The sequence below is a fragment of the Symphalangus syndactylus genome, chromosome 3, assembly GCF_028878055.3.
Source record: "Symphalangus syndactylus isolate Jambi chromosome 3, NHGRI_mSymSyn1-v2.1_pri, whole genome shotgun sequence".
Taxonomy (NCBI): domain Eukaryota; kingdom Metazoa; phylum Chordata; class Mammalia; order Primates; family Hylobatidae; genus Symphalangus; species Symphalangus syndactylus.
In genome coordinates, this window is record NC_072425.2 from 129,650,074 (window position 1) to 129,668,986 (window position 18,913).

The following is an 18,913-nucleotide window of genomic DNA, read 5'->3' on the forward strand; positions in this document are numbered from 1 at the left end:
CTACTATCCTAAGAAAGAAGCTGGGCTCAGACTGCTGAAGACTGAGAAGCACAAAGAAGTCTTCAGCAGTCTTAGCCCAGCTTCCTTCTTAGGATACTAGGCGTCACCTTCAATCTTCTCTTGCCTCTCCTTGGATATTCCAATTCAGAGAGCATATGTGTGCACGTGTGAGCCCATGAGTTTGTACATGTGTATGTGTGTGTTCTTTTGCATTATGTATAAATTTGATTGCATGTTTATGTATAAAATATAATTTTGAGAGCATCCCTAATACATCCCTACAATTATTCCAAATGTCAAGATAGGTTTCAAGTCATTCCTAGTGATTTTGGCTCTGTAGTCTCTGCTAGAATTGCCTTTACCAGTCAAGGAAGGGATACTGGACACAAGGAATGATTGCTGGCTTCGTTCCCATATTTGGCTCTCCAAGAGACTTCCGCAGGCTACTATGAGGTTGGGGGAAGAAAGGGAATGGGGAAACAGCTAGATAACAGGAGAATATCTAGTATACCTTTATAACCTGAATCCATGCATGCATTTTTGGCTTCAGCTTGCTTGTCCAAAGGCAATTCCTTATAATATAGCCTGGGACCAGATTTTGGCCACATTAAGCAATGAAATGAAGATGTAATCACTTGTGTTTGCTTTCATTTACACCCAAAGTTGTTAAATGGATGGCATGTGAATAGAATAGTCTTTCTGGACCTGCTTTCTTACCACCCTTAGATATGACCACTGAACTCCCTGTGATTTGTGCTGGTTGCTCTCACATTTCTGCCAGCCTGGGGGACATCTGCCAATCACAGTTCACTGGGCACAACAGAAGTGAGGTGGGGAGAATCTCCCTGTGCATGCCAATGCAGTTAGCTTCCTGACAGTGCCTTCACCCATCCATTCAGTTCAACCGTCCATTTATTCTTTCATTTATTTGTTCACCTGATGGCCTGAGAGTCTCTGAACTTACAACCTGAGGATCCAAGGCCTTGAGTGACAGAGTTGTATGACAAAGCAGGAAATTTCCATAGTAAAATGTAAGGGTGAAACCTGAAGGATTTAAAAATATGTCTCTGGGACAAGTTGGGAAATACTGAATTGGGGAGTTGGTTGGGGGGTCATGGCAGGGGATTGTATCCATTAGGGTCCAGGCAAGAAAAGAGAAAAATCTCTCTAGGTGTTTTAAATATAAGAGATTTAATGTAGGAGTTGGTTGCAAATATTTAAAGGGTTAAAGAGAAAAAGAAGGACACTGAGGCAATCTAGACATCACTATCCTCAGGAAGCAGTTACCACTCCTAGGCATGTGTGTAGCAGGAAGAGATGGGATGATCATCAGAGAGGAGGAACATGGAGGAGAGCCCCCCGCCCCCAACCCTTGTGTCTGGTTCTTGGGCATGCGGGGCAGGAGTGGCTCATGGCTGGACCTTGGACCTCTGAGAGGTGGAAGACAGTTGATGCTTAGACACCAAAGGAGCCTATCCGTAGCTGGCTGGGGCTGGTATCTGAGACACTAAACCTAGGGGGACCCAATTAGGCTGGCCACTGAGGCTATGGCTGTCTTCTTCTGCTGGAGAAAAGTTGACCAGAAGTGCAGACAAGAGGAAACATATTCTCTCCTCCTGCCGCCTTCTGCTCACACCCTAGTGCCTCCCATTGGCAGGATGTAGCAGGAGGCCAGCTGGCAAGGGAAACTGGGAGTGAATAATTCAGGCCCCAGCATTGCAGAGCAGCACCTGGAAGGGTGAGCTCATAGCTGGGAAGCAGTAGGTAAATAACCAGCATGGGCGGGGGTGAACCTTGGTGGCTCCCAAGGGATGAAGTTGTAAGAATTGCAAGGAAGAGCCAGGGAAGTCCCTGCAATTCAGCTGCCAGAGAGGGCAATTTCAAACATCTGGCCAGTCTCACACAGCTCTTGCTCCTCAGGGCTCAACACAGGCCCAGCCCTTGATCTGGGCTTCAGCTCTGCAAACTCAAACTCCAGTCTGTGAATTCACTCTGGGTGATCAGGGCCACACCAACCATGTTGACTGGGATGAACCTGCGAAATGGTTACTGCTGCACCGTACAGGAGGGGGCTTTAGCAACAGGACCAAGTATGTTGCCAACCAGCTTGCAGCCTCAGATCACAGCAGCCACACTCTAGAACAGTCAGATCCTCTGACTCGCCATTTCCTGGGCTCTACCACGTTGACAGCTTTACATATTGCTGTTTATCTTCCTTTGATCACGTTTCAATCTTGGGGACATTTGGGGAACACTTTTGTCTGTACACATGTGTAAGCTAACCCCTCATGGGGTGCTACAGAGGACATTTGTTTTTTTGGTTTGGGGTTTCTTTTTATTCTTCTTATCCTTTATCCCCTTCCTCTATTAGCAAACTGACTTGCTCCCTCCCTCTCTTCCCTCCCCCATATCCCCCTTTTTTCCAGGTAGTTTTGATGAGTCTCAGTACCTTGGTCTCCTCTGATCGTTAGGCTAGGTATAGTATCCATTACTCTGACCACAGGGCTTGAGTCAAGGGTAGGGGCATGAAAGCCAAGCAGTACCAGTTGGTATCCTTCCCTAGAGCTGTAAACAGTTAAGGGATCTCTCCAGGCATGATGAAAGCCTGGAGCTGTCTACAAGCATACAGACCTTGGGGAAAGAGGAGGAAGCCACCGTGTAGCGCAAATCTGAACCTCAAGAGGGCAGGAAGGCTGATGACATCATTTGAGTCTCTGGGTCCACTCTGCCCTGTTCTTCCCAGTTATGTGAATCAACCAAGTCCCTTTATTCCTTCACCTAATGTGAGCTGACAAATCTCATTCAATTTATGGCAAGGGAGTGACATTTAGTAACCTGGTTCTTAGATTCTGGAAATGATTCTTTTTTAGTGCCAATACTCCTGTATGGGTAAACACATATCTATTTTTGAGAAATCAATACACATTTGTATGCCAAGACCAAATTTTGAACTTTTCTTTTAATATCAGATATGGATTTTGGCCACACTAAGCAATGAAACTAAGATGTAATCATTTGTGTTTGCTTTCATTTACACCCAAAGTTGTTAGATGGATGGCACGTGAATAGAGCAATCTTTCTAGGCCTGCTTTCTCACCACCCTTAGATATGACCACTGAACTCCCTGTGGTTTGTGCTGGTTGCTCTCACATTTCTACCAGCTTGGGGGGCATCTGCCAATCACAGTTCACTGGGCACAACAGAAGTGAGGTGGGGAGAATGTCCCTGTACATGCCAATGTAGTTAGCTTCCTGACAGTGCCTTCACCCATCCATTCAATTCAATCATCCATTTATTCATCAGTTGTTTTTTGAGTTCAGACCCAGAGACATTACTTGGTGTTGGGGACACAAGTGAGACACATGCCTGTCCTAACTAAGCTTATGGCCCAATGCAGAAAGCAGACCAGGCAAGTACACTAGAGTGGAGTGTTGCTGGGACAGAGGAAGTGTTGGGTGCTAAGGGAAACATAGAGGAGGCACCTAGCTCAGCTTTCCCAAGGAAGTGGGACACATGAATGGTGAGTGGGAGCTGGCCAGACAGAGGTGGCAGAGTGACGAGGCCATGGAGCCAGCGGAGGAGGAACAGATCACAGTTAGCAGATAACAGTTCTTGGTAGAGCAAACATCAGGTGTAAAGACTGGGAGCTGAGACCTTTTTTTTTTTTTTTTGAGATGGAGTCTTGCTCTGTCACCTAGGCTAGAGTGCACTGGTGTGATCTCGGCTCACTGCAACCACTGCCTCCCAGGTCCAAGCGATTCTCCTGCTTCAGCCTCCCAAGTTACTGGGATTACAGGTGCATGCCACCACTCCTGGCCATTTTTTTTTGTATTTTTACTAGAGATGGGGTTTCACCATGTTAGCTAGGATGGTCTTAATCTCCTGACCCCATGATCCGCCCACCTCGGCCTCTCAGAGCTGAGAGGAACAAAGAGAATCTCAGTCCGGCTGAAGTTTTCAGCATGAAGGGACAGAGAAAAGGCTATCGTGGCTCATTTTTCCCTGTTGAAATGATCAGCCATGGCAGCTCTTCCCTGGCACCAAGCTTGGGAAGTCGACACCTTCTCCAGTCTTCATGTCAGCTATGGAGATGCAGGGAGTCCTGCTCACTAGCAGAATAAGAAAATTGATTCCTTCAATTCAATTCTATCCAGTCTGTAGCATTAATCCTCTCTTCCCCTCTCTTCCTGTGGAAAACTTACTGGCTCACCTATTTGGAAGGAGTCCTAAGGACAGGGAGGGTAAAGGAATGTTAGGAAAGCTGGATGAAGTTAGAGAAAGTCTAGGGCCAGTTTCTGGCAGAAAAAAAAATCTCCCCCTTCCCCCTTGGGCAGTAAAGAAGAAAATTAAATGAGAGTGTCAAAACAGTTTGCTGATGTGCAAACCGTTTACTAGACCTTGGTCAAGGTCTAATATTTTTTTAAGAATGAAGGCTTTGGAATTAGACCTTTTTGGGTTCAGATCTCAGCTCTTCCTTTTGATTGGCTGTGGAGCTATGGGTAATTTGCTTAATCTCTTTGAGCTTTCAGTTCATTATGAAACAGGACCATGTGGAGATTAAAGAATCAAATGTAGTACCCAATACACAGTAGATGTTCAATAAATGACAGATATTATTACTTTTAGGGGATATAGAGATCATATTTTTGTGAGGATTAAATACTTTCATCCATGTAAAGTGATTGGCCCATGAGAAGCACATGTGTTAACTGTTACTACTACTGTTAGCTGTTATCAGAGATAGCTATGTATGGAGAATTCCTGAAACCTCCAATCCTGTGAAACTAGAGTCAGGAAACAGACTTTGACACATAGACCAAAAACAGAGGTGACAGGTTCATCTCATGTACCAACTGGTCAGTTGGCAATGAGTGCCTAGAATGTGCCTGAGGCACAATTCTGAGAGCTATCTGGCTCAGTAGGGAAGAGTATGCTATGATCTATTAGTGAGATGTCTGTTCTGGGTAACAAAGAGAGTCATGTCAGCATGTGTGCTATAGATTTGCCTTCTTTAGACTGAAGCTTCATTCTAGACAGTCAGTTTGGGAGCCAGTAACAAAGGGCTGGGGGTGGCCTTGTCCACTTGTGCTCGTCTCCACTTGCTCCATGTTTTATTCCTAGCACAAAGTTGAGTCATGGCCAGAGCCCAAACCCAGCTGCCTTTTCCTCAAGAAACTTTTGCTGGCATTAATCAAGACCTGTAAATCCACCATGTGGATGACACAGGCTGTGTGCCCAGCCCAGACTCTGCGAGCGACAGAAGAGGAGGGAGTTGCTTAGTGACATGACACAAAGAGTGTCTTTGATTCATCACCCAGCCCCAGCCCCAAGCCCCTGGCCAGCAGCGAGGAACTGCTGCAAATGAGCAATAGAACTCCTTTACAAATGTCACTTTGCTGTAAAATGTAAATGTTTAACATTTAGACACGAACGCTGACTCCCAAAATGCCTAGTGCTGGGTTGCTTTTATTCATTCTCTTAGGGATTCTTTGTCCTCCCATGGTGAGAGATTTCACTGCATGATTTACACTCCTGTGCTTGTTAAATTGCTGGCATGTCTTGCCCCAGATAGGGCAGCAAAGGAGCAGAGTTTGCAGGGGACTTTATACCTTTCCTGTTAATGCAGAGTATTAAATATACAGTGCAATTCCATCCGCAGCCACTGCTCAGAGGTGCTATGAACTCTGAACAGAGGAGATTTCATTGTATTTCCAATTATCCTGGACTTCAAAATATAAGATTGTGTCATTGAAGGTCAAGAAAGACCAAAAACAGCAATAAAATATATTCCCTGGGAGTTCTCTCTTCTAGACCTGCTCATCGCTAATTCTGTCTTAGTGGTCTGGGACTAAGGGGTAGGTACATCAAGGATATGGGTGATTGTTCTTGGGGCTAAATTCCTTTTCTCCCAAGACAGGGTAAGCCCTGTAGCCACTTTAGGCCTCCTGATGATTGGCCTTTGGATAAAGATGGACCTAGCATAAAAAATAAGTTAAAGTTCAGACATCTGGCAAGACTCAGAGCCAGGCAAGGAAGGCAATAGGGTCATAGGAATCACTGGGCATAGGGGCAGGAAGATCTAGATGGCAGTTTCACCCAACTTCCGTTTCCTCTAGAACATACTGTTGGTTGAATTTTTCTCTGCACCCACCCCCCACACTTGGTGCCTCCCACAGTTTTGATCACAGTAGGCACTTAATGCCTATTTGTTTAATTAATTAAATAAGTAGCGAGTCACTGGCAAACCTAGCACTGGCTGAAGAGATTATGTCTAAAGTTCCAATGGCTGAATTTTACAACTTCTGACAAGTCTCTTAACCTCTCTGTATGAGATTTTATGTTATTCCTGTCACATTCTTTGGAAATAACTGAGATAGAAAGAGATTATTATTAATTTACCAATAAGAAACAGAGGCTCAGGCTACAGGATTTTCTTGATATCGTGTTGAGTTAGTAATAAAGTCAAAACGAAAATTCTGCTTTTTGATTTCTCATTCAATATTTTTTTTTCAGTTCACCATACTGAATGTTCACACCTTACACCATGAACCCAGGTAAGGCACCTATGATCATCCAGGCCAGGACCAGGGTGAGGCAAGTGAGGAGCTGAAGGTATTAGCAAAACTATGAGAGTGGTGTCTCTTTCAATGTTGTGCCCTAGATGACTTGCTCACTTTACCTTTATCCCAGCCCTGGGGATCTCACATGTGGAAGCAGGGATGAAAGGGTAGTGCTCAAGAAAAGAAATCTGCAGGTGAGCTTCAAAGAATTTATTTTCTTCAGGACTAGTACCTGGAAGTCTGGTTCTCTCAGAACAGAAAGCTGGAAAGGAATTGCTTTTTCAGAGATGTCAAAATAGCAAAGAAACATGCATGCATTTAAGCACCAACCCAGGATGAGTCTGGGGGCTCTCTTCTCATCCTTCCTCGACAGGGTGACTGATGACACTTGCCAGTAGCTTTTGATCAAATCTGCCCCCATCAGAAGGTAGGGGGATCAGAGGGCTTGGAAATTCCTGTATGACTGATTGGTATGGTTTACTACAATGCAGGGTCTTTGTATTAGGATGCTTTTGATCACAGTGTGTTAGAAACGTATCTCAAATGATCTGAGTCACAAATGGGTATGTATTGGATGCATACTGAAAAATATAACTATAGATGGAAAGAGACCTCAGAAATCATTGGAATTAAGGAACTAAATGACATAAGGAGTTTAAAAAAAATCTCTAGCCTCCATTTCTTTTCCCTCATTTGTGAGAAAGGAGTTTCCTTGGCATTGAAGAAGATAAAGTCACTAAAAGTTATCAAGCCTCATGTCCTAGACCCTGCCATCAGTGAAGAAGTAATCTTCTTTCCTTACTTGCAGTTTTCAAAACTCCACAGAAAGACTCTGATTAGCCTAGTTTGGGCGGGTGCTCACTTCTGTATCTACTATTAGGCTCAAAATCATGTTCATATAGAACCAATACAGCCTCTGGGCCACTTCTGTGTATATAAGCTCTCACCAAGAGTGAGATCCTTGTGAGCTGGGCAACCAACTCAACCTAGCAATTTTCTCAGTCATATGATCAGCAGTGGTGCAATACTGGACGTTCTACTTTGGAAATCTGGCCCAGTGAGGCTTGCAGAACCAAAGCAGGCAGAGGGAGTTACCTACAGGAAGCCCATGTTTTGTACAGCCCATGTAAATAATATAAAGCTCTGAGTTATTTCTAGGAATGATGTGAAATTCAGCAATTCTCATGGGAATTTCTTGGCTCTAAAACCTAGCACCCGCTTGGGCTGTCCCCTTGAGCTTTCCATCTCCCCAAAAAAGTGACAGTACTAGTTTTGGTGTCTATGAAATTCTTCCTTCCCTGAGCTGAAGTTCTTTTTGTTGTTTTCAAGGAAAATCACAACCTGGCCCAACCCAAAAGCTCCACAGGGAACTCTGAGTTGTATTCCTACTGTTCCTTGCTTGGATATATTTTCATTAAAACCAGAAGGTCAAAAAAATTAAGAACATGTTCTCTAAAAATTGGGTTCCTGGAGTTCAGTGGGTAGAAAGGCATAAACCACTCTTTGAGAAACTTTTTCAATGAATCCAAAGGAGGGATATTAGAGGTAGTATAATTTGTTGGAAATAGCACAGATTTGTTTTTTAAAGTTATTTAAATTTTAAAAGCAGAAATATCTCTAAGCAAACTTGGGAAAAAGAGAATTTCACCAGTAATTCCTCCACAATAATATTGTTTTTGTGTTGACTCCTCCAGGCTTTCATATAAATGGGTGTACATGGCATACATGTGAGCCATGTGATAGGGAACATGAAATGATTGTATTATTATGCCAGTAAGCTCCTACTACCAATAAGTTATGGTATTATGCAGAATGTATAATGGAAAGCCATCTCTAGGTTGAACCTTAATAAGGAAGTTATACTTCTTATCAAAGGAGTTTAGGTATTTCCTCCCTCTAGAAACACTTATCAAGACCAAGGGGAATATAGTTGCATAAACAGTGCCTGGGGCAGAAAGAAAAAGCCATTCTTAGGATTAACAAATAAAACAAGCATCCCACATTTTATAGATGATTTTATAGAGAAACCAAGTGTTCCAGGTAAATCAGTCGGTTCTTAAAGACTCCACTTTGAAAATGGTTTAAGCAATGACTAGAACTTTAATAAGAAACAACCCTACAGAGCCAGACATTGCTGCTGAGCAATATGGGATGTATAAAAAAGGACCTGCATAACATGGAAGAAGGGACATTTAGATGAGGCCAGACAGTCTCTGTTCCATTATTTACATGAAGTTTTTTTTTTTCAGCTTTTATTTTAGATATAGAGGGTATATGTGCAGGATTATTACATGGGTATATTGCATCCAGGTAGTGAGCATAGTACCTAATAGGTGGGTTTCCAGCCCACTACCCATTCCCTATCTCCCCTCTCTAGCAGTCCACAGTGTCCATTGTTCCTGTGTTTATGTCCACGTGTGCTCGAACATTTAGCTCCCACTTACAAGTGAGAACATGCAGTATTTGGTTTTCTGTTCCTGCATTAATTCACTTTGGATTTTGGCCTCCAGCTCCATCCATGTAGCTGCAAATGACATTATTTCATTCTTTTTTATGGCTACATAGTACACCATGGTGTGTATCTATCACTTTCTTTATCCAATCCACTGTTGGCGGGCACCTGCATTGATTCCATGTCTTTGTTATTGTGAACACCATAACAATGAACATATAAGTACATGTGTCCTTTTGGTGTAATGATCTATTGTCCTTTGGGTATATACTCAGGAATTGCCGGGTCAAATAGTAGCTCTGTTTTAAATTATTTGCAGATTCTCCAAACTGCTTTTCACAGTGGCTGAACTAATTTACATTCCTTCCAACAGTGTATAAGCATTCCCTTTTCTCTGAAGTCTCACCAGCATCAATTATTTTTTGACTTTTTAATAATAATCATTCTGACTAGTGTGAGATGGTATCTCATTGTGGCTTTGATTGGCATTTCTGTGATGATTAGTGATGAGCATTTTTTTCATGTTTGTTGGCTGCTTGTATGTCTTCTTTTGAGAAGTGTCTATTCATGTCCTTTGTTCATTTTTTAACGGGGTTATTTGTCTTCTGTTTTTGACTTGTTTAAGTTCCTTATGGATTCTACATATTAGACGTTTGTCAGATGCATAGTTTGCAAATATTTTCTCCCATTCTGTAGACTGTCGGTTTACTCTGTTGATGATTTCTTTTAAACTAAAGATGGAAGCTCTTTAGTTTAATTAGGTTCCACTTGTCATTATTTGTTTTTGTTGCAACGTTTTTTGGAGACTTAGCCAAAAATTCTTTGTCAATGCTGATGTTGAGAAGGGTGTTTCCTAGGTTTCCTTCTAGGATTTTTATAGTTTGAGGTCTGACATTTAAAGGAACTAGAAGAAAGGAACAAACCAACCCTAAGTTAGCAGAATAAAAGAAATAACTAAAATTAGGCGAGAACTTAATGAAATTGAGAGGCAAAAATCCATACAAAAGATCAATAAAGCCAGAAGTTGGTTCTTAAAAAAAAAGACAAGATTGATAGACTATTAGCTAGATTAACAAAGAAAAAAATGAGAGTATCCAAATAAATACAATCAGAAATGACAAAAATGACATTACAACTGATCCTACAGAAATACAAAAGATCCTCAGAGAATACTATGAACAACTCTATGCACACAAATTAGAAAATCTAGAGAAAATAGATATACATTGTTGAAAACACAGTCTCCCGAGATTGAATTGGGAAGAGACTGAAACCCTGAACAGACCAATATTGAGCTCTGAAATTGAATCACTAATAATAATTTAAAAAAATAAACCTACTAACCAAAAAAATCTTCTGGACCAAATGGAGTCACAGCCAAATTCTACCAGATGTACAAAGAAGAACTGATACCAATTCTACTAAAACTATTCCAAAAATTGGAGAAATTCCTTCCTAACTCATTCTATGAAGCCAACATTACCCTAATATCCAAATCAACAAAGGAAGAAAACTTGAGGCCAATATCCCTGATGGACACAGATGCAAAAATCCTAAACAAAATACTAGCAAACCAAATCCAGCAGCACATCAAAAAGTTGATCCACTATCATCAAGTAACTTTATTCCTGGTAATATGGTGTGTCTCTGTGTCCCCACCCAAATCTCATCTCAAATTATAATCCCCACAATCCCCACGTGTAGAAGGAGGGACCTATAGGAGGTGATTGGATCATGGGGGCAGTTTCCCTCATGGTGTTCTCATGATAGTGAGTGAGTTATCAAGAGATCTGTTGGTTTTATAAGTGTTTGACAGTTCCTCCTTCACATACACTCCTACAAAACGGGTGATATGTTTGGCTCTGTGTCCCCACCCAAATCTCATCTCAAATTGTAATCCCCACCTGTGGAGGGAAGGGTCTGTAATCCCCATGTGTTGAAGGAGGCAGGTTGGATAATGGGGCAGGTTTCCCCATAGTGAGTGAGTTCTCAGAAGAGCTGATGGTTTTATAAGTGGTGGTTTCCCAAGCTCTTTGCCCTCCTGCCATCTTGTGAAGAAGGTGCCTGTTCCCCTTCCACCATGATTGTAAGTTTTCTGAGGCCTCCCCAGCCATGCAGAACTGTGAGTCAATTAAACTTTTTAATTATAAATTATCTAGTCTTGGGCAGTTCTTTATAGCAGTGTGAAAATGGACTAATACACCTGGGATGCAAGGTTGGTTCAACATATGCAAATCAATAAATGTAACTCACCACGTAAACAGAATTAAATGCAAAATGACATGATCATCTCAATAAATTCAGAAAAAGCTTTCAATAAAATCCAACATCAATTAATGATAAAAACCATCAACAGACTAGGCATTAAATGAACATATCTCAAAATAATAAGAGCCACTATGACAAACTCACAGTCAACATCACAGTGAACGGGTGAAAGCTGGAATCATTCCCCTTGAGAATGGAAACAAGGCAAGAATGGAAACAAGGCAAGAATATGCAGCATAGTACTGGAAGTCCTAACCACAGCAGTCAGAAATCAAACTACCTCTCTTCACTGACATTATGATTCAATACTTAGAAAACCTTGAAGACTCCACCAAAAAGCAACCAGAACTGAAAAACAATTTTAGCATGGTTTCATGATACAAAAATCAATGTATAAAAATCAGTAGCATTTTTATACACCAACAATGTCCAGATTGAGAGTCAAATCAAGAGTACAATTCCACTTACAATAGCTACCAATTCAAAGAAAATGAAATACTTAGGACTATAGCTAACTAAGGAGGTGAAATGTTTCTACAAGGAGAACTACAAAACACTGCTGAAAGAAATCAGAGATGACACAAATAAATGGAAAAACAGCCCATGCTCATGGATTGGAAGAAGCAATATTGTTAAAATGGCCATACTGTCCAAAGCAATTTACGGATTCAATGCTATTTCTATCAGACAAACAATGGCATTCTTCACAGAATTAGATAAAAATCTTCCAAAATTCATATGGACACAAAAAAAGAGGCTAAATAGCCAAAGAAATCCTAAGAACAGAAGAATAAAGCCAGAGGCATCAAATTACCTGGCTTCCAACTATATTATAAGGCTACAGTAACCAAAACAGCATGGTACTGGTACAAAAACAGAAACATCATCCAATGGAACAGAATACAAAATTTAGAAATCCACACATTTACAACCATCTGATCTTTGACAAGACTGAAAAAAACAAGCAATTGGAAAAGGAATCCCTACTCAATAAATGATCCTGGGATAATTGGATAGCCATATTCAGAAGAATGAAACTAGACCTTTACCTTTCACCATACACACGACAGTTCTGAAGAGGAATTGGAAGCTTACAGCTTTGTAGTATGTAGGTACTTATTATAAGTAATTTGGGTTTAGAATTTCAACAATTCCTTTCATAGTCTTAATAAAGTCCTTTGTTGAAGAACTCTTCTGGCATTATCACATTCTTAATTTATGTTTACTCTATCAGGGCATCAAAACCAGATATACAGCAATGTGCACTGTACTCACCCTGGCAATACTGGCATTTTAATGTGGTGGGCTACATGTTATGTTCTGCCAGGCTAGGCAAGAGGACACAGGGACTAGCATTTACCTTAGGAAATAACTATCTGACGTCCATAATCCTTAAAAATCTGTTGTACCAAACCCCACAGACATCTCAGCTACCTATGTTTCTTTGCATCACAAATTTCTACCATCTACTTAATTGATTAGACATGAGAGGTAGGCCAAGAAAAGGCGAATTTCAGAATGATGATATGTGTGTCACCAGCTATGGAGAGATGAAGAATAAAGAATTACAACCATCTGGAGCCAGATCTGTCTCCAATTGGAAAGCTGGAGCATCTGTTGGTGCTGGAATGTCCAATACAACTTCTTCACTGGCATGTCAAGTGCCTGATCTATGGTGGCTGGAACAGCTGGGCTAGCCAGGATCTCTTTCTCCACATGGCTAGTTCAAGTGGCTAAATTGGGCATCTGCACAGCATGGTGGTCTCAAGGCACTTGAACTTCTGCAGATGGATGGCTTCCTCCAGAGCAAATGTGCCAAGAGGCATGGATCGAAGTTACAAAGGTTCTTGTGACTTAACCTGAGAAGTCCCAGAGTGTCCCTTCTGGCATATTCTTTTGTGCCAGTCAAGCAAGGCCTTAAGGTCAGCACAAATTCAAGGGGAGGTAAATAGCTTCTACCTCTCAATGGAAGAAGTAGCAAAGAATTTGTGACCATCTTTAATCTACTGCAGTCATATAGTGAATGAACTCAAGAAAATATATAAGTTCTTTGAGTTTTAGGCCAAGAGTGACAGTACTCTAACCAGCTTTGTTAGCCTCCTGTTGCACTGGCCCCTGAAGCAACCAACAAAGTATGCATGAGGTTCACTCAAAGTCAAAAGGTTAACTTGACTAGCTCAATGAATCTCAGTATTCACCTCACAGCAGAATTACCCGGGAAGGTGTCTTAGTCCATTTTGCATTGCCTCAAAGGAATATGTGAGGCTGGGTAATTTATAAAGAATATATGTTTATTTGGTTCACAGTTCTGCAGGCTGTACAAGAAGCATGATTTCAACATCTGCTTCTGCTGAGGGCCTCAGACTGCTTCCACTTATGATGAAAGTTTAAGCGGAGCTGGTATGTGCAGACATCACATGGCAAGAAAGGAAGCATAAGAGAGGGGAGAAGGCTGTCATGCTCCTTTTAACCAGTGCTCACAGGAACTAACAAAGTAAGAACTCACTCAATAACTCAAGTGTGACATCCAGCCATTCATGACCCACACACCTCTCACTAAGCCCCATCTCCAACATTGGGGATCAAATTTCAACATGAAGTTTGGAGGGTCAGCTATCCAAACTATAGCAGAAGGTTTGTTTTGATTTGATTTGTTTTGTTGTGTTTTTAATATAGATGTCTGGGCATCTCCTCTAGAGAGCCTGACTCAATTGGTCTGTTGGATTTGGGTAGTGTTATTTTTTAAGTTTCCCAGATGATTCTCAGCCCAGGGTTGAGAATGACTTATGGCTTCTTCTTGGACTCAGGAGACAGCATAGATGGGTGCTGCGGAGTGAGGAGCACCTACTGGGGTTGTGGTGGGGTCAGAAGTAACTGAACAGGATCTAACAGTTTTGGGAAAGCCTCTTATAACACAATTCACAATTTTCTAACCTGTTGAAAACACACATACGCAATATATTTGTGTGTGCATGTATGTGTGTATATATATATATCTTTATAAATTTCATTATACATGAATATATAATATATAATAATATATAAAAATAGATATTTATATTTCTAAATGTAACTTTAATCACTGTATAGTATATTAGCTAGTAAATTACCTAACTATTCCCATCTTCTCAGATATTTGTGATTGTTATTGTTGTTGAAATAAAACTAATATTTTTTAACACTTAGCCCTTTGCTTCTTTTGAATTATTCTCTGAGGACTCATTTGCCAGGGTAGAAATCTGAGTTTTCAGAACTCTTGGTTCTGATGCTAAATTAACCATATGATCTTGGTCAAATTAGTTCACCTCCTTTGGTTTATAAATTGAAGGGATTAAGATATATGGTCCTTTCTAGATCTAAAATGCTTTGACCTCAGGGGTACATCAGCAGGGCTGCAACATTGTGTAATTCCAGGACACCAATAATTGAACAGCCAAGCAGACACAAGCAGTTTTAGGCATTTTCCTTCCTAAAAGTCTTACCCTGTAATGTCCATCACATGGCTGAGACACCTGGGTTTTACTGCAGATTGACGAAATCTCTGGTACAACAAATACCCACTCAGTTAAGTGACTGATGTTTTCCTTTCAGGCTAGCTCATCTTTTTTTTTTTTTTCAGAGGATGATATCTGGGGCCTTACCCTTACCAGTGACCTTCCACGCTCCATTCCCCACCCCTACTCCCTACCCACACCCCCTTAGATTTACCAGTGTTTTAGGAAAAGCCACAAGGATGACAAGCATCCAGAGCAATGCCTTTTAAACTTGAGAAAATGCCCAGAGAGGTCTTTAAAATACAGATTCATAAGCCTCCAAATCAGAGGTTCTGACTCAATAGGTCTGAGGTATGGCCTCAGAACTTGTACTGATTTTTTTTTTTTTTTTTGCTTGTTTGTTTGTTTGTTTGTTTTCAGACAGGGTCTTACTTTGTCATCTAGGCTGGAGTACCAAGCTGTCCGTTGAGGCTGATGCTACATTTTTAGTATAAGTAGCCTAAAGCAATCTTAATCAGTAAAAAGTGACCTTTTGAATTCATTGTTTGCTTCTATTTCCTACTCATCTGCTCTCCCACTTGGCCTCAAGGTTTGCTATGTATGCAAAATATCTCTACTGAGTAGGGAAAGTGGGATGGCAGCCATTTCCCTGCTCCTGAGGTCAACATGGCCTAACGACTTCAGCAAGCCCAAATATGTACAACAGTATCCGGCCCACTCACGCCTGGAGGGGGCCATGCTGGTAGACTCAGTCCAGCTGCCCAGCAACAGTGATTCTGGCTAATGGCTCCCCGTTGGAGCAGTTTCCTGAGGTTCCTGCTAATCCTGTTATTTGCAAAGAGCCAAAGCCCCCATAACAGCAGTTTTAAGTTAGACCTTGCAAGGGAGATGAAGGCAGCAGCATCCGACACTGAAGAAATGGCTCCAGAGGAAAAGAGCCAATATCCATGGGTCCTCTGTATTGATCTCTTTCTTTGCCTCTCCTGGAACACCCACTTTGCTCTCTTTTGGCTGCTTTAAGTCTATTCCAAACACCACCAGAGAACATATTAATTCCTTTTTAGTCTGAACTGGGGCTGGGAAACTTCCTTATTCAGGAGAAATCAGGTGTAGTAACTACTACTGATTGCCTTGTATTTATTTTCCACTTCATCCCTTTCCTCCCAAGGAATGCTGATATTATTCCATCCCAAGGAATCCTGACTTTATTTCTGTTTCTGCTCTCTTCCATTCAGTCACATGCTTCAAGGGTGGTTGTTCTAAGCCAATCATGGTGGTCTTATTTCCCATATTAGTGATTGGTTTAGGTGTGAGCATGGAACATAATTCTGGCCAATGAGACCTGAAAGGAAGTCTACCCCACTGAGAGGCTTCTAGAGATACAGAGGAAGAGATATACAGGAAGAGATCTCTTCTTGCTTTGCATGTTGACATGTCTGGTGTGATATCTGGAACTGTGGAACTATCTTGTGACCATGAAAAAAGCTGGTCTGAGAACAAAACTGACTTACTGAAGATGGAAGAGTATCAGAATGGAAGAACTTAGGTCCATGAACAATTGAATGCCCTACCTCAAGACTTCTTCTTGCATAAGATAATAAATATTTTATTAGTTAAGTAACTCAGACTTGTGATTTTTCTGCCACTTGTATCTAAAGGATATATACATATACATGCATATATATGGAAAACACTTACTAACATATGAGAAAACAAACAACACCCAAAACTTATACACAGGCAAGAAAGAACTTTACAGGGTTCAGATATCTGATTCAAACTCTAAAGGCGGACTTAATGGCACAATTCACAGGACATCTAATTCTACTTATCATTTGTCAGCCATCCAGATCATTGACCCAGGAAGAGAAAGGCTAGCGCAATGCCAGTGTGTGGCATCTCGGCTCCTCGCAGATCCAGCTTCCTAGTCCTTGCTTGGTGTGAATTTCCACTTGGTGGTGGGTTTTGCTCAGAGGGTGTCCTCTTCAGCCTTCATGGGCCCTGCCTGACCCTGGCACTCTGAAGGAGGATGGGGCATGTATCTCTGGCTCCTAAAGATTCTTCTTCTGGGCTTCAGGTCAATTGCACTGACTCTGAAGAGAGCTTTGTTCTGAGCAGTCTCTATAAACATCTGAAGACTTGCTATGACCTATTACTTTCTTTCCTATCCAAATTGACTAAAGCATATATAAGAAAAGCAATGATCTCTTTTTCTTTTTCTTTTCTTCTTCTTCTTCTTTTTTTTTTTTTTTTTTTTTTTGAGTCTCCCTCTGCTGCCCAGGCTGAAGTGCAGTGGCACGATCTCAGCTCACTGCAACCTCTGCCCCAACTGCCCCGCTACTCCTACCACCCCCCCCCCCACCAGGTTCAAGCGATTATCCTGCCTCAGCCTCCCGAATAGCTGGGACAATAGGTGTGAACCACCATGCCTGGCTAATTTTTCTATTTTTAGGAGAGATGGGGTTTCTCCATGTTGGGCAGGCTGGTCTCAAACTCCTGGGCTCAAGCAACTCATCCGCCTCAGCCTCCCAAAGTGCTGGGTTTCCAGGCATCAGCCACCATGCCCAGCTATCTCTTTTTCCTAATGAACATCAAACCCAGATCATTCAAAGTAGCCCTTGGATGTAGTGTTGAACCTGCATGTGAAAAGCAGTCACTGTGCCTCACGTCTCTGACTCAGGTCACCACAGAGTCACCTTTTTTCATTGTCCTGGCTGCCACCACCACACTGGGCTGACTGGGTGGTGACATTCCCCCTTTAATGAAGATAGGACCCTCTCTAATTATTCATAGCCCCTGTGAAATTGGGCTAGAACACTTGAGTAGGCTGTTGTAAAATCTCCAAGATAAAAAAAAGGAAACAAAATAACAATTCTAGAATACCAGTTTGTACGGCATAGTTTGTTCACCTTCAGTTGGGTTCCTACCCTTGCAGTCTAGTTGTATCACTGAGAAACACATATGTACACTAAAAATGATAGTATTGGGAATTACATAGAGAGTCATGAAATAAACCAAGGAAATTTGGTGTTTGTTGCTACTACACTCCAGTAGTGGGCACGACATGAGTTATTTCCCAGAAGCCTTTCCCACTAAATTCCCCAAAGTATAAATACATACCTGAACTACCAACAGTGAGCAGGAGGAGGCTTGATTGCAGGTGCCACCTCTAGAATATTCCTGAATCAAGGCTGCAATAGGATTATGTATAAAATATTCTAGGAGAAGACAAAGGGGTAGGAATTGCTTAGGGATAAAGACAATATTAACACATATAAGGCAGTTAAGTTTAGAAAGGTAGAGATAAATCTTTTTTTGGCAGAGAAAAAGACTGTAGTCTTGGAGGATAACAGAAGAACAGTTATATCAACTAGTATTTGAGCTCCTTGAATAAAGGACTTATTCATTTTGTCTGCTTGACAGTGAGTGAATGAATACATGGCAGAAGGCTTATAAAACCTAGAGAGAAATCATGATATAGGTGAATATATTTATAAGCATATTTTGTTGAAAAATTCAAATGAGATCCCATGGTGAAATTGGAGGGGTAGTTTCTAGTAGTTAAAAACAGATAATCCATAGCTACACAGATTTCCAGAGAATAAAAGGAGAGACAGTTCAGCTCGTTTTAGGAGACTAGTATAATCTTGGTATCTAAACAGATAAACACTGTATAGAAAAGAAAATTATAGATCAGTCTTATTGGAAGCATGCATATAAAGCGTGCATGGAAGCATTCTAAATAAAATGTTAACTACTTAAATTCAGCAGTTGTAAATAATATAAACTAATCAAACATAGCTTATCCCTGAAATTCAAAATTGTTGTTAGAAAATCTATCAATAAAATTTGCATTAATAAAGGAGCAAAATCATAATGATTTTAATAAGCACAAAAATACTAAAAGTTCAAAAGAAATCATTATTTTATAAAAACTTTTAGCAAACTAGAAATAAAATGGGACTTCTGTTTGCAAACTCTTAATGCAATGAAGGGTATCTACTAAAAACCTAAAGCAAATGTCTACTATTCAGTGATATGCTGATAGTCTTAATGCAATAAGACAAGAAAATGAAACTAGATATATGGTTTGGAGATGATGAGAGGAAATGTCATCATTTACAGATAATGTGATCTTT

The 18,913-nt window shown here is 41.0% G+C and overlaps 1 long non-coding RNA gene across 2 annotated transcripts in view; it reads right to left on the reverse strand.

The window, feature by feature from the left end:
• LOC129478396 (uncharacterized) overlaps positions 1 to 18,913 on the reverse strand; it is a 54,270-nt gene that overhangs the window by 24,707 nt on the left and 10,650 nt on the right. For both annotated transcript variants that reach the window (XR_008656424.2, XR_008656425.1), the window contains exon 2: positions 17,895 to 17,992. This is a non-coding gene — a long non-coding RNA (uncharacterized lncRNA). The remainder of the gene's footprint in view (positions 1 to 17,894; positions 17,993 to 18,913) is intronic.